This window comes from Pleurodeles waltl, chromosome 5 (genome assembly GCF_031143425.1).
Source record: "Pleurodeles waltl isolate 20211129_DDA chromosome 5, aPleWal1.hap1.20221129, whole genome shotgun sequence".
NCBI lineage: Eukaryota > Metazoa > Chordata > Amphibia > Caudata > Salamandridae > Pleurodeles > Pleurodeles waltl.
The window spans coordinates 290,162,841-290,178,003 of NC_090444.1; the positions used below are offsets into that span (position 1 = coordinate 290,162,841).

Genomic DNA, 15,163 nt, shown 5'->3' on the forward strand with positions numbered 1-15,163 from the left:
CCTGCCTGAAGTGTGGCCGCCAAAACCATTTTTCCAAAGTTTCCTGCAACAGTAACCCGACACCTGGCTCCAGCACCCAGGGGCGCTGGAGCTAGTCTCCAAAGACCAACTCTCCACCACCCTTCAGAACACACAACCGCCGACCTCCACGGATGCCACCACATCTGCTCCCCACCTCCACTGATGGATCTCCAACATTCTGGCCCCCCTCAGGAAACCCTCCAGCAAACAGACCACAGAGAAAGCCAGATGGTTCTCCCCCACCCTTCAAGAGTCCAGACATACCTGTAGATGACTCAAGAGAAGATGGAGGGACAGCAAAAGCCCAGAAGACCACACATCCCTCAAAACTGCCACACATCACACCACCGCCTCATCAGAGCAACAAAGAAAACCATGATATGAGAACCAATCAACGCACACAACAGCAAAAAACTCTTCTCCGTGATCAAAGAATTCACCAAACCATCTCTGACACCACGGACATCCACCCATCCCAAGCCCTCCACAACAACCTCAACACCATCTCCCACCGCAAGATCTCTGACATCTATGACAGCTTCCCAACACAGGACCTGGCCAAAGTCATTGAGAAAGACATAAATGCCCAACTCACTGAATTCATCGAGACCAACCACATCCTGGACCCCTCCCAATCCGGCTTCAGAAGCAACCACAGCACCTAGACTGCTCTCCTGGCTGCAAAAGATGACATCGGCAATCTCCTCGACTGAGGTGAAACTGCAGCCCTCATCCTCCTGGACCTCTCAGCCACCTTCGACACTGTCTCCCACAACAACCTTTACCCAAGACTCCACGATGCTGGCATCTGTGGCAAAGCCCTAGAATGGATCCTCTCCTTCCTCACCGGCTGAACCCAGAGAGTCAGGCTCCCACTGCTCACCTCCAAAACTAAAGAAATTAGCTGAGGCATCCTCAGGGCTCCTCCCTGACACTCAGCTGATCCTCTCCCTCACCGACCAACCTACAGTCGCAAAGAACAACTTCCACAATGGGATGAAAGTAGTCGCCGCCTGGGTAAAATACAGCGGTCTCAAGCTCAACTCCAACAAGAGAGAAGTCCTCATTTTGGGCACCACTCCCTTCACCTGGGATGACTCCTAGTAGCCGGAAGTGCTCGGAGACCCCCCACACTGACCAACCAGGCACATAAACTCAGCATCATCCTCTACTCCTTGCTCCATGAACCACCAAGTCAACACTGTCTCATCCTCCTGCTTCCACACATACCACCTGCTCCAAAACATCTTCAAATGGATCCCCGTTGAATCCAGAAGAACAGTCACCTAGGCACTCGTCAGCAGCAATCTTGATTACATCAATGCAGTCTAGGTCAGCATCTCCCAGAAGCTCCAAAAGTAGCTGCAAAGAATCCAGATTGCCACAGCTAGACTTATCCTGGACATCCCTCATTGCAGTCACATCTACGGGCACCTGAGAGACCTCCACTGGCTCCCGAACAACAAAAGAATCACCTGCAACCTCCTTGTGCATGCCTACAAGGCCTTCCACAGCATCGGACCTGCATTCCTCAATCACCACCTCGCCTTCCACATGCCCACCAGACAACTCCATTACTCCCACCTGGCCCTGGCCACCATCCCAAGGATCCGCAAGACCACAGCCAGAGGAAGATCCTCTCCTACCTCGCCACTAAGACCTGGAACTCTCTTCCTCTTCATCTCAGGCAATCCCCCTCTCTCTCTCAATTCAGAGAGGACTTTAAGACCTGGCTCTTCCACTGAACTGGCCATCCAGTGCCTAGACTTAGCTGCGGTACCTCCCCACTCCCAAGGACCTTGAGACCCGAACGGGTGATTAGCCGCTCTCTATAAGAATCTTGATTGATTGATTGATTGAGGGTGAAGAAGAACAACTCTCCATAGAAGACAGCGAATAAAGACAAATAGACAAGAGTAGCGTGGCTATGAGCAGCTTTGAAGACAGCAACATCGAAGAGGTTTTCACAATTATTATTCACAGGAAGAAACAATCATCAATAGAGACTTCTGCCCATATGCAAAGTAGGAATCATCGAAGTTTAAATCATGGCCCTCATTGACACCGGCGCCTTTGTAAATGTTATAGACACCACTCAGTTCTACAGGCTGAGGCCAAGACCCAAAATCACACCTACGAAAGACAAAATCTACAACTATGGAGGCACAGACTCCATTCAGTTGAAAGGTGTAATTGAAGTAGTGTGTGAAAATGGAGACACAAAAATCCATGGCAAGTTTCACTTGATGAAGGGAAACATGGGCACCTTGCTAGGGTGCCATACAGTAGAAGACATAGGATAATTTTCTTAGCTGGCAAATACACCAACCTCACCCAGACAACATTGTGACAGATTTCCCAAAACTTTTCATAGGACTTGGTTGCCTAAGAGGCTTAACAGTCAAGCTCCACATGGATGAGACGATATGACTGGTGGCACTGCAAACTCAGAAGGGTGCAGTTTCAACTATGCTCACTAGTAGAAAAGGAACTGGAGCACCTAGAGTGGCTAGCGGTGATCAAAAGTAACAGGGCCGACACCATGGTTTTCACCCATTGTGATAGCACCAAAATCCAAACAGCCAGGGGCCATAAGACTCTGTGTTGACACGAGGTAACCCAACAAAGCCATCCACTGTAAGCAGCACATCACCCCAGGTATTGATGAGATCATAGCAGATCTGAATGGAGCCAAACTCAGGATATCACCAACTACTTCTTGATGAGGCGAGCAGGTACATAACAACATTCTCAACCCACATAAGCCTTTGCAAATACAAATGCCTCAGTTTTGGAATAGCCTCAGTTGCCGGAGTCTTTCAAGATGCTATTCAAGCAACTCTATCAGGTCTAAATGGGGGTGATCAATGTAAGTGATGAAATCCTCGTCTTCTCGAACACCCTACAAGAACATCATGCAAGATTGAGTGCCACCCTCAAACACCTAGCGGACAACTGACAAACTCTACACCGATCAATGTGCTCTTTCCATACCAACGCTGTGGAATTCTTTGGCTATCCTTTTTCAAAGGAAGGTTTACATGTTGACCAAAAGAAGGTGGAAGTAATCAGGTCAGCTGCAGTCCCACAAAATTAATCAGATGTATGCAGTTTCTTGGGCATGGCCAGTTACTGTGGATGCTTCATTCCCAACCTGGCCACCCTGTCTAAACCGCTATGAGCTCTGACCAAGCATGACTCCCCATAACACTGGAACAACAAAGCCGCTCAATCGTTCAGAGAGATAAAAAAAGGCACTCCTGCATGATGCCAACATGGTGTACATCAGCCCTAAGCGACAGTCTGACCTCGTCGTGGATGAAAGTCCAGTGGGACTGAGCGCAGTCCTGACCCCCAAAACAACCACAAAGGGACATGGGTCCCCATCACTTATGAAAGCAGGGCTCTCACTGATATTGTAACCTGGTGTGCTCAGATTGGCAGACCAGTGGGCATACCGACACTTTCATCTCTGCAGCCAGAAGTTCCAAGTAGTGACTGATCCTAAGCCACTGCTCACCAACACTGCCAGAAATGGGCAACTGTGGATTAAAAGGTGGGCAGTACAACTTCAACAATACCCATTCCAAGTAGTATACCGATAAAGGGTGAACAACCCTGCAGAATACCAAGGGGTGGAACAATTTGTGAGGATGATTGTTGAAGAGTATGTCCAATAGCACTTGTCCCTTGTCGAAAACCAAGAAGCAACAGCAACTGATTCGTGCATCTCAAAATCTAAAGAAGTCCTCCAAAGATGAGAGTGGCACAACCTCTTAGATGGAGCCCAAGCTCTCACTGCAAAAGAGCATGCAGCCATGACACAGGCTTGGTGAGTTTGCAATGAGCTCAATGTGAGTGATGGGGGATTGTTGTTTTGAGGTTGCCAAATTGTCATCCCACGTAGTCTATGGACCCAAATTGTGGAACAAACCTACCAGGGATATCAGTGCATCGCCAAGACGAAGGCCTGCCTTAGGGCCAAGGTGTGGTTCCCTGGCCTGGACGTGGGTCAAGGAGAAGGTAAAGACCTGCCCCTGCCATTACAAGTGGAGACCTGCCAATTGCACCAGTGATAACAGAAGAAGCAAGCACACAGCCCTGGTAATCTGTTAGCATGGATTTCAGAGGCTTTCCAGACAATAAACTCACTCTCATCATCATGGACAGCTACACAAAGTTTCCCACAATAGAGTTGGTGAGGTAGACAGCTTTCGAAAATGTCAAACCAGCACTGGAGAAAATATTTGCATTGCTTGGGCTACCTGAAGAAGACAAAACTGACAACAACCTTCCAATTCAAGGGCAAGAATTCCATGACTATCTGCCTCAACATTAAGCACATTAACATTAACATTAAGCACACAAAGGACAACCCCACAATGGCCTCAAGCCACCAGAGAAGTGGAACGGCTTATGCGTACACCCAATCGAGCACTCAGGATTGGAGTGGAAAAGGGTGATGATGTAGAGTGCTGCCTGCATTAGTTTCTAAAAACATATCATCAAACACCTCTCAGCACAACTGGGTGTGCCCCAAGTGACCTATTGATGCAAAGGTGTCCCAGGGACATCTTCCCCATAAGTCCGAACTGGAACCCAGTGGCCTTTGATGTGCATGTCACCCAAGAGAAATGCCATGTCACCAATGAAAAAGCCTGCAGAGATTGCAAAGTCATAGACCCAGATATCTGCATAGGTGACACAGTCGTCATGAAGGATTGTCACCCTAGGTGGAAGTTTTTCATCCCTTTTCAGTAAGAAGTGTGGGAAGTCATCAGAGTGTGAGGGACAATAATAACTGTGAGAAGAGGAGAATCTGAAACATACAGGAATGTGTTGTGGTTCAAAAAGATCACACCGACAAGAACTGAACAAGAGGAAAGATGAAGATGTCCCTGGTGAAAACTCACACCCTGACACCGGCAAAGGTGCATCATTAGCCAATTCAGGAGTCGCTCCAAGCCAACCAGCGACCACCCGAACAGATGACAGCAACAGACGAGCCAGGATTCCAGTAGTCACAGCCAGAGATATGAACTTCGACCCATGCACCCAGTAAGAGTCTTTGGCCCTCACTATGACTTCGGCGGTCTTTTCCTAAGACCGCAGAAGCCACGGTCGCCAGAAGACCGCCCACCATATTACAGGTAGTGCTGAATTTCCTCCACACTTTAGGTGGAAATCCAGCAGTAGTCGTGTTGGCAGGTGGAATAATACGGCATGGTGGTGTCCTGCTGGCAGGGCGCTGCCAGAAGTGGAAGCACCCCTTCCCGTTCCCTGCAGGACGACCTCCTCCAACCAGGTAAGATGATCATCTGACAGAGGAGGGGGTGGGAGGGTGGGGAGTGTTGTGTGTGCATGTGTGAGTGGGTGTTGTCTGCGTGTGTGTATGCGTGTGTTAGAGGACGGTTCTGGCCATCAGGTCTGCCCTGATTTTTTGTTTTTTGACCACCTGGCTCTTGACTTTTTACTGTGAGGGAGCCTCCTATGAGGGGACTCACGCACAGTAAACACATGGTAAAATGGACTGTGCGTGTTTACTGCCGGTGCCACCGTGCTAAGGAAAGGCTGCTGTGGCGCAGCAAGGGCAGGAGGCGCCGGGCGGGTTACATGTGATCATGTGTGCACATGGATGTGCACCCAGATGAGGGCTGTGGGAGGAGGATTCCTGGTGTGCGCAGCCCAAGAACTACACTTACGTAAGCCTGGTGCAGGAGGAACTATGCAGAGTGGGTGGTGACCTGGAGTAGATCTCATGAGAGGGGTGTACACATGCGAGGGAGAGTCAGTGTGCTTACTGTCTTTTCACAGTAGGGACACTCAGTTCAATGCCAATGTCAATGTGCTTACGGTATTTGCATTGTGGGGATACTCCATTAAATGTCAATGGGTAAGGAGGGCCTAAGGTGCAACTCCAGTTCTCTGGGGTCCACCGAGACCAGAGTCACAACCAAAGTCCACGGTAACCTGTAAGAAAAGAATGATGCAGTAGGTTACGAGAGCATAGTTGTACAACTTATGGGTCATCCCAGGATGTCATCAATCTCTGACTCAGCTCAGGATTAGGGCCAATTACTGCTGTGTTCAGTTGCTTGAGCAGGGCCTGGCATCAATCAGCCAGCTGTCATTCCGTGCCAGGAGTAGACTGGAGAGGCCCTGCGAGGAACATCAGTGAGGAGGGGCTGAGACTTTCAGAGCACATGTGGCAACCAAGCTTCGCAGCTGCTCACGACTGTGCCCCCGGGGTGGGCTAGGGCCCGGCGAACGTCAGTGAGGAGGGGCTGAGACTTACAGAGCACATGTGGCAACCAAGCTTCACAGCTGCTCAAGACTGTGCCCCCGGGGTGGGCTAGGGTCCGGCGGCTGCCCCAGGAGGAAGAGGAGCGAGGGGAGTGTCCTCGTGCTCCCCCTCTGGACGAGGAAGGGGCCCCGGACCCCATCCCAGGGCCCGTGAAGCTTGGCCTGATTAGAGTCGATGGGGGGGGGAGGTGCCATTGCGCACCTCCCTGCCGTGGTGGGTAGAGACCCCGGGCCCCATCCCGGGGCCCCCTGCGGCCGAAGTAAAGTAGGGGAGTGCCATCGCGCTCCCCGTGAAGATTTGGGGGGCCCGTCGCGCACCTCCGCCAGATGGCCTCTGGCAGTGAAGGAGCCGGCAGCAAAGCAGAAGCCAGGGAGCGCCGTTGCGCTCTCCGTGAAGGTTGGCCGGGGGTCCCAGACCCCCATCCAGGGGCCTGCAGCAGAAGTCAAGTCAGAGGGTGCCCTCGTGCCCCCCGTGAAGATCCCCAGGAGGGGCCCCGGACCCCATCCTGGGGCCCCAAGAAGATAGTGGCATCGGGGAGCGCCGTCGTGCTCCCTGTGGAGACAAGGAGGGGCCCGGACCCCATCCCGGGGCCCCGAAGCTGCAGGGAGGAAGGGGGGAGTGCTGTTGCACTCCCCCAAGTGGCCTGTCCAGCCGCGAGCCTCCATGCACCTGCCCGCTGGAGCGGGCAGACAGCACAGAGAAGGCCGGCTCCCGCGGCAACACACGGAGGTGCTGGCCGTGTGGGGAGCCGGCAGGGGCGGCCAGGGGTGGGCTCCCTGCGCCTCCCTCCAACAAGGGAGACTTTACCTTGTGCGGGGGTGCCCGGGTTGGACCAGCACCCCCCAGGAACCAGCAGAGGCTTTGGGCAGCAAAGTGGCTCTCCCCGGCGCAGCGGGAGAGCCGCTTATTCAATATGCGGCTGCCCAAGCATGCTTTGAGGGGCTGGAGCCGGGGATGGTCCCCTAAACAAGCTTGAGGTGGTCCCAGGAAGATGGGGCCACCACTAAATTCATGCCCAGGGACAGGGGGAGCAGCAGGAGCAGCGCAGCCTCCCCCCCAATGCTGTTTGTGTCCCAACCCTAGGTAGGGTGGGACAAAAGAAGGATAACCGCCTAAGGTTCCAACCTGTGGTTGGAGCCTAAGGTTATGTGAACTTTTTTTCCGGCTTGTGGGACTGTGCCTACTAGAGGTGTAGGCTGGTATTAACCAGTGTATTCAACTGTTATTTGATGGTCAATTAAGAGTAATTTGAAGGTAATCTAAAAGTAATCCTAATAATTAAATTGCTCGACTATGGTCCTATATGTTCCCTGATGATGCTAATTTGAATAATGACAATGACAACCACCGCTTGGCAAGATAGATGTATTTAATTGCATTATATCCTCCCTTGGAGGAGACATGGGAGATTACACAATGTTTTCCCAGAGTGATTCCATCACTTTGTGTATATTTGTAGATTGTTGCATAAGATTGAGTAGTGTGTGTGAGTAATAAATGTACTTTTACTTTATCAAAAGAAAAAGCACAGACTGGACAATCATTTATTGAGAGTCATGCTTGTGTGCTCGTGAATGGGGATTACTAGCCCACACCACCTCCATTGAGTAAGCCTTGGACTGCTCTGCAATGCTACCCTATGAGAGTCAAGCGCTACAATGGGGTGTTTGGTTCCCAGTGGCGGTCGTGTGCGGACTCATTACTTGTGCAGGCCACACAACTAATGACCCACCTTCCAACAGCGTGGTTGTATGTGTGTCTGAATGTAGAAGTGAGTGCGTGTGTGCATGTGAGTGTATATGCGTGTGTGTATGTGAGTATGAGTGTTGTGGTGAAGGCGTTTTTGTCTGCATGTGAGTATGCGTGGTTGAATGGGTGTGAGTATGTGTGTTTGGATGGGTGTGAGTATGCGTGTTTGGATGGGCATGAGTATGAGTGTTTGAATGGGTGTGAGTATGCGTGGTTAAATGCGTGTATGAGTGCAGAGGTGAATGAGAGTATGGATGCGTTTGAGTGAATGCGTGTATGTAAGTGTAGGTGAATGAGTGTATGCGTGGTGCATGTGGGTGTCTGTGTGCGTGTGCATGTCTGCAGGAAGGGAGATTGGGGAGGGGGCGCTGTGTCTGGAGGGGTAGTGGGGGTAAGGGAGGAGGATGCTGTGTTTGGAGGGGTGGTGGGGGTAGGGAGGGGGTGCTGTGTCTGGAAGGGGGTGGGGGTCAAGTGCTTGCTGGGGCAGTGAGGGAGTCGTCTACTGGTGACAGGGAAAAAATTTGCCTTTCTACCAGGGATTTCGTGGCGGTGCTACCACCGCGGAAACCCTGGTAGAAAGGCAGCTCCTAGTACCGCCAGTGGTATTCTGTGGACTGCTGGGTCAGATATGCACATCTCCGACCCAGCGGCTCCGACTGCCACTCATAATGTGGTGGTCTTCACCGCCAGCATGTTGGTGGTGAAACCGCCACCTTTGCCCTGGCGGGCAGGGTCATAATGACCCCCTTTGTCTGCAGCATGTCATCATTATAATGCACCACCATATTTTTGTTGTTGTTGTTGTTCACTTCAATAAACGTTGAAAGGGATGTAGAGTGCCACCTGGCCTCTACCCTACTTTGTATCCCTTGCACAACCTGAGGGTGGGGCATGGCCCAAGGGTATAAAGAAATGCTAAGCAATCACTTGTGGTAACTTAGAGTCACCCATATGCTATGTGTGTGTGTGTCTGTTTGTTCTGCTGCCATCTTCCCTAGGAACGTTTGACACGCAGACACCACTTAGGAGGCAGTCATCAGAGAGGGTGTTCATGCAGCACAGTGACTCCACCCTCCCTACAGTGGGACTACAAGCTGTCCCTCCTCATCTTGGGAAAGTGTGTTGTGATGGATCACAGGAGGGCCTTTGGTGTGGCAGGTTTGATAAATGGCACAGTGAAAACGGTGATTCCCACCCCCTCTATGGAACCTTTCCTTTTCTAGGGAAAGCATGCATCTACTTTCTTTAGAGACCCCATTCTTCAGATATAACTGCAGCGTCCAGTCCAGGCTGCTCCACTCATCCAAACCTACCTCCATCTGTCCCCCTAAGTGGGTGGGGGGCAAGGCTTTATGCTACCTGCCCTCTGCCACTGTGAGCACAACTGTTGAGTTTTCTTGACATTATAAGGTTACCATCTGGTAGATTTCCCAGAAGGAAATTGATTCCTTTTTTGGAGAAAAAAGGAAAACGGGCAGGTGTCTGTTGCCCATCTCCACTGATTTATGCTCAAGTGGGTTAGAGTGAGGCAAGACCTGTCTGAGAATATCTTAGCTGCAGGGTATATTAATGAGCCTCACCATGAACCCTCAAATCAGTAGGCACACACACTTACACATTGTTTTTTACACTATCCACTTATTCATTATATACTGCTCTTTAAGATGAAAAGAAAGGTGACTGTTAAGATTATGACCCGTTCAGCAAATGGTTGATACAAAAGGACAAAATATGAAATACACCCAAATCACATTTCATCACATCCCTCCCTATATTATAACTAGCCGAGTAACAGTCTAGTTGTATTGGTTTAATTTATGCTGAGTCATAAAGGACCCATCGCTTACCTCTGGACCTCCGTGTTTCATCATCTCTCCAGTAACTGGTTGATGTTCCTCACTCCATCCTAAGTACTCCTATATCATTTATATGTTTCTTATACACGGCACTCTAAGGAGTTACAAGTGGTTATTTTTCCCTCTGCTCTTGTTTTGCTACACATGGCATAGAGCAATGCTTTTGTTCAAACTACAGGAAGTAAACAAAAGGCCACTGCTGTGGTATCTACTGCTCCTTCTGGCTAGGCAGAATGTTCAAGGTCATTTCTCCATGCAGCTTAGCATCAACCATTGTGCTTTCAGAGAAAGGAAAACTTTCGTCTCTGATCGATCAATGTGAGCCTTAGAAAAATGGGGCCAATAAGAGTATATTTTGTTATCTTGTAAAAATGAATGGCTCTTGTTATCAATGATCAGGCCTGTTTGTTAGGCCTTATTCTTCCATTACATACTCCATTTGCATTCAATACACAAGTAGTGATCATGTTAACATACAGCAAAGTATTTACTGCATGCAACATTATGAGACCCATAAAGTCATGCAATGGCATAGTGGGAGCCTTTCCTATCATGTACCTTATTCCAGCCCTCATCACATTGAGTCCAAGATATGCCCATGTCCAACATCGCCATGGACTATTTTTATGCCCACTGAGCTACCTTGCATGGAAACCCACTTCATAACTGGCCAGTTATGGGAGATTGGTGATGAGCTACAGAAGGTCAGGATTGACTTTGGGCTCCTGGAGCTCACTCCTGCACAGACGTACCTGGTCCTCCTGTTCCAGGTCTTAACATGTTTGGATGCAGGATTGGACACCACTAGGGTGCAGAAGTCCGGAACAGATGGGAAGGAGATAGCCTGTACTAGTTCCATGAGATATTAAGTACCATAAAATTTGATTACAGTATTTTTATGTATAGTGCTCAGAAACAGCAGAAATGCAGTATATCTAAAAACAAGTTGTTGTTATCGGAATGGGACTTATTGCCTTTTGAAAGGAAGCCCTTAATGGGATAAAAAGGCTCCTAGGCAAGCAATCATTAAATTATGCTAATGATTCAAACTTTAAAATATTGAAAGTCGGACCATGATAGTCCCATTACAACAACTAGAGCTTCTCTCAGAAACAGATTCATATAGATATTTAAATCCACTTCATTAGGGAGCCAGGTGCAGAAAAGAGGTGAGTGAGAAAACAGCTTGGATCGGTGGTGGCACGTTTACACTTTTATACATGTATATATGCTATGATTTCCAGCATCACTGCATTCCTCTTGCACCCCAAACTACCTTTGCCCTACATACTGCAGTTAGCTTGCAGCGACTTATACCTTCACCCATGAATCTAGTCATTCAGCCTTACCATTCCTTGTACTAACTCACACATCCAACCACACTTCCATGCACACACTTATCCATCCATGCAACCAACTGCTCAGAAGCTACCCTTCCTCCACACACTCCAGAGACTCCCCCCTTTCCTACACTAATCTCCTCACCGCCCCAGCCTTACCACCCTACCCTTGATCCCACACACAGTGCCATAATTTACTAATCTATTCATCTAACCAATCATCTATTTACTCAGCTGCCCAACCATCAATGCACTCAATACTCATCACCTGCCAGAGGTATCAGGTATATGTTCCTGGTTTTCCATCAGCCTCTCCCTAGAGTGAGCACACAGACAATAAACTTGACTGTTATTTTTAGCGGCTTTTATTAGAAACCAAATTAGTACAAAGCAAATGTAAAAATATGATAGCAGTTGTCTTTGGTGTGGTGACAATAATGAATAAAAAGAATGTAAATAATATAAAAAAGAGGGAGAGGATTATTTGGGATTGTTCCTATTTCATCTGAATCTATGTTAATTTCAATTAGCACCCACAAATCTGCCACTGGGAGAGGTGCAGCAATAATCACATACTTTTTTGGTTAAGTCTTCCAAGGCCAGTGTCTGTTTATGAAAGCCAGCTGGGGCATCGCCATCAGAAACATGACAGTCTGTGCAACTAAATAGTTGGGGCAGGCTGTTGGTGTGGAGGGCAGGATACTCCATCACATTTGTGGTGGAGTATCCTGTCCTCCAAACGCTAAATCAGGCCCTTAGTGTGCCTTTGTTTAAAAATGAATTCTGTCTGATGACGAAAGTATACTATCCCAGACACAATGTTTGACTGAGATACATCCTTTCCCCCCTGGAGATACTTTCAACTTTTTAATGATGTTTTATAGTTGGTGTGTGAGATTTCTATTGAATCTATTTTCTTATAAGGTAATCTAAGGTATGTAGGTTTTGACTAATGTTACCAATAGTTGTCTCCTTTGTTTATTTTCATTAAGAAAATACTCTATTGGCTTCTCCGTCTCAAACTGTAATAGATTTTGCTTTCTGACCAGTAAATTAATTTATTTCCAAAAACATACTATCTATGTTTTAAATTATGATGGTGTCATGTAGTTATGAGTATAACAATATAATGCAAATATATTGATATGCATACAATTGGATCAAAATTAATTCCACCATTGTTCATGTTCTTCAAAACCTTTTTCTGTGAGTAATCTCACTCTATCCACTGGAGTCGTAATAAACACAAAAATGCAACAAAGAGAGAGAATTAGCTTACAGTCACACAAGATATTTGCCAATTATTTTCATGCGTTATATTTATCTATTCATCTTTACAATTCAAATTCTCCTTTCGTGTTGAGTTCAATTCATTTTATTTAAAAATTTGAACCAGGACATATATATGGCAGACCGGATTTATTATCTAAACGTTCAATGTTTATTTTCTGTGTTTAAGTTAGCATAATCAGGTGGCAAAACAAATCGACTAGGCCTTTCTCGAGGACAATGTGGGTTTTAAAAGTACGATAGAAAGTTGGTGCATGTTTTTCTCTCTGCAGAGATCTGTTCTATGCTGTTATCATGAAACAAAATATATTTTCTTTTGGAACTTCCACTGAAGCTGAATTCTAAATGTACCCAGTCTTGCAACAGGTCAAGGACTTTTCCCTGTTCCTGTAGATGACTCTGAAGAGACCACTGTACTTAGTAAGTGCAGAAATGTAACGTTGTTCTCTTGTTTTTAGGGTACAGGTTAGCATTAATTATGCATTCTGAAGGTATCTCTAGCAGTGTTGCTGTTGATGTAAAATGTTTTTTTATGAAAATCTATTGGTTGTTTTCACTATTATTTAATTTTTCACCTTGAGTGTGTCTTTGGGGGAAAAACCTATAAAGAGTTTATTTTCTGGAATGTGTGCCAGACCTTTTGCTAATTTTCCCCAAAAGCTGAGTTCATGTTAGAAATTAGGTCTCTAGTTGGCAGCGGTATACACCCTTGACCAAGTAGGGACCACAGTCCTAGTCAGGGAAAGTCACAACACAATCCAAATGATCATGTGCCCACTCACTGGTAGCTTGGCACTGAGCAGCCAGGCTTAACTTAGAAGGCAATGTGTAAAGTATTTGTGCAATAACTCATACAGTAACACAGTAAAAATACAACAAAAGTACACTGCACCATTTTAGAAAAGTAGATAATATTTATCTGAATAAAATAAGGTAAAAAGGTAAAAAGTCCAATGTGTACATGCCAAGATACAAATTTTTAAAGGTTAAATCCCAATAAAGCGCTTAGAAATGCAATAGCTCCAACTGGGGGTATCACAATGTTGTTAACGGAGCTGTTCACAACAGTCTGATGCCACTGGCACCGATCACAGAGTCACACAGACCCCCAGGCACAGTACCTTTGAAAACAAAGGGGGTCATTCTGACCCCGGCAGTCATGGACCGCCGGGGCCAGGGTTGGCGGGAGCACCGCCAACAGGCTGGCGGTGCCCCGCAGGGCATTCTGACCGCGGCGGTTTGGCCGCGGTCAGATGTGGAAAACCGTCGGTCTCCCGCCGGTTTTCCGCTGCCCAAATGAATCCTCCATGGCGGCGCAGCTCGCTGCGCCTCCATGGAGGATTCTGACACCCCATACCGCCATCCTGTTCCTGGCGGTTCGCCCGCCAGGAACAGGATGGCGGTATGGGTTTTGTGCGGCCCCTGGGGGCCCCTGCAGTGCCCATGCCAATGGCATGGGAACTGCAGGGGCCCCCGTAAGAGGGCCCCACTTTGTATTTCAGTGTCTGCTTTGCAGACACTGAAATACGCGACGGGTGCCACTGCACCCGTCGCACCTTCCCACTCCGCCGGCTCCATTCAGAGCCGGCGTCCTCGTGGGAAGGTTGTTTTCCACTGGGCTGGCGGGCGGCCTTTTGGCGGTCGCCCGCCAGCCCAGTGGAAAACCCAGAATCACCGCAGTGGTCTGACGACCGCGATGCGGTGTTCTGGCGGGGGTACTTTGACGGGCGGCCTCCGCCGCCCGCCAAGGTAAGAATCACCCCCAAAGACACAAAAAAGGTTGCACAGAGTCAGGGAGGTGAGGCTTTCCTGGAGCCAGTGCCGCGTTGGTTCCTTACGGCACCCAGGGAGGTGAAGCATCGGTTCTGTACTACGAGGTAGGGGAGGCAAGGCGTTGGTTCCATCTGGTTGCGGCGGAGTTGTTTGCAGCGGAGCTGATGCGTCATCAGTGGTGAGGCGCCAGTTTCTTGTGACCTGGGGTGGTCGATGAAACACGGTGGTCAAGATGTTATGTGTCAACTTCGCATTGCTGCAATCACACTGCGGGACATCAGCGGCATCGCATCGGTGTCGGACTTGCACTGCAGGCCACAGTTGTTTTGTTCAGCAAGACCCACGGAGCCGGAGCAGGCAGTGGTGTTGTGTTGGGTAGCGGCGTCAGTGCTGGAGTCGCTGAAGTCAGTAAACTAGCTAGAAGATAGTAGATGAAGTCTTTGTTGGCCCTGAGACTTCAGAACAGGAGGCAAGCTCAATCCAAGCTTCCAGCAGACTGAGAGGCCAACAGGGCAGCAGTCCTTCCAGCTAAGCAGTCCAGGTGAATTCTTTGGGCAGCTAGACAGTCCCTCTGACAGAGTCCAGGTGTAGGACCAGAAGTGTCTGATTTGGTGGGGTCAGAGACTCAGTATAAATACCAAAAAATGCCTTTGAAGTCATGGAAACTTAAAGAGTGGCTTTGAAGTGAGCAGGTTCCCCTTTCAGCCCAGTCCTGTCTGCCAGGATCCCTATAGGGGGGTTATGAGTCCTTTTTGTGAGGGCAGATCACTGGCCTTTGAAGTGTAAGGGAGTGCCCCTCCACCCATCCTGCCCATGGAGACCCATTCAAT

The 15,163-nt window shown here is 48.5% G+C and overlaps 1 protein-coding gene across 1 annotated transcript in view; it reads right to left on the reverse strand.

The window, feature by feature from the left end:
• LOC138295629 (mucin-like protein) overlaps positions 1 to 15,163 on the reverse strand; it is a 447,313-nt gene that overhangs the window by 363,160 nt on the left and 68,990 nt on the right. The gene's annotated exons all lie outside the window — the stretch shown is intronic.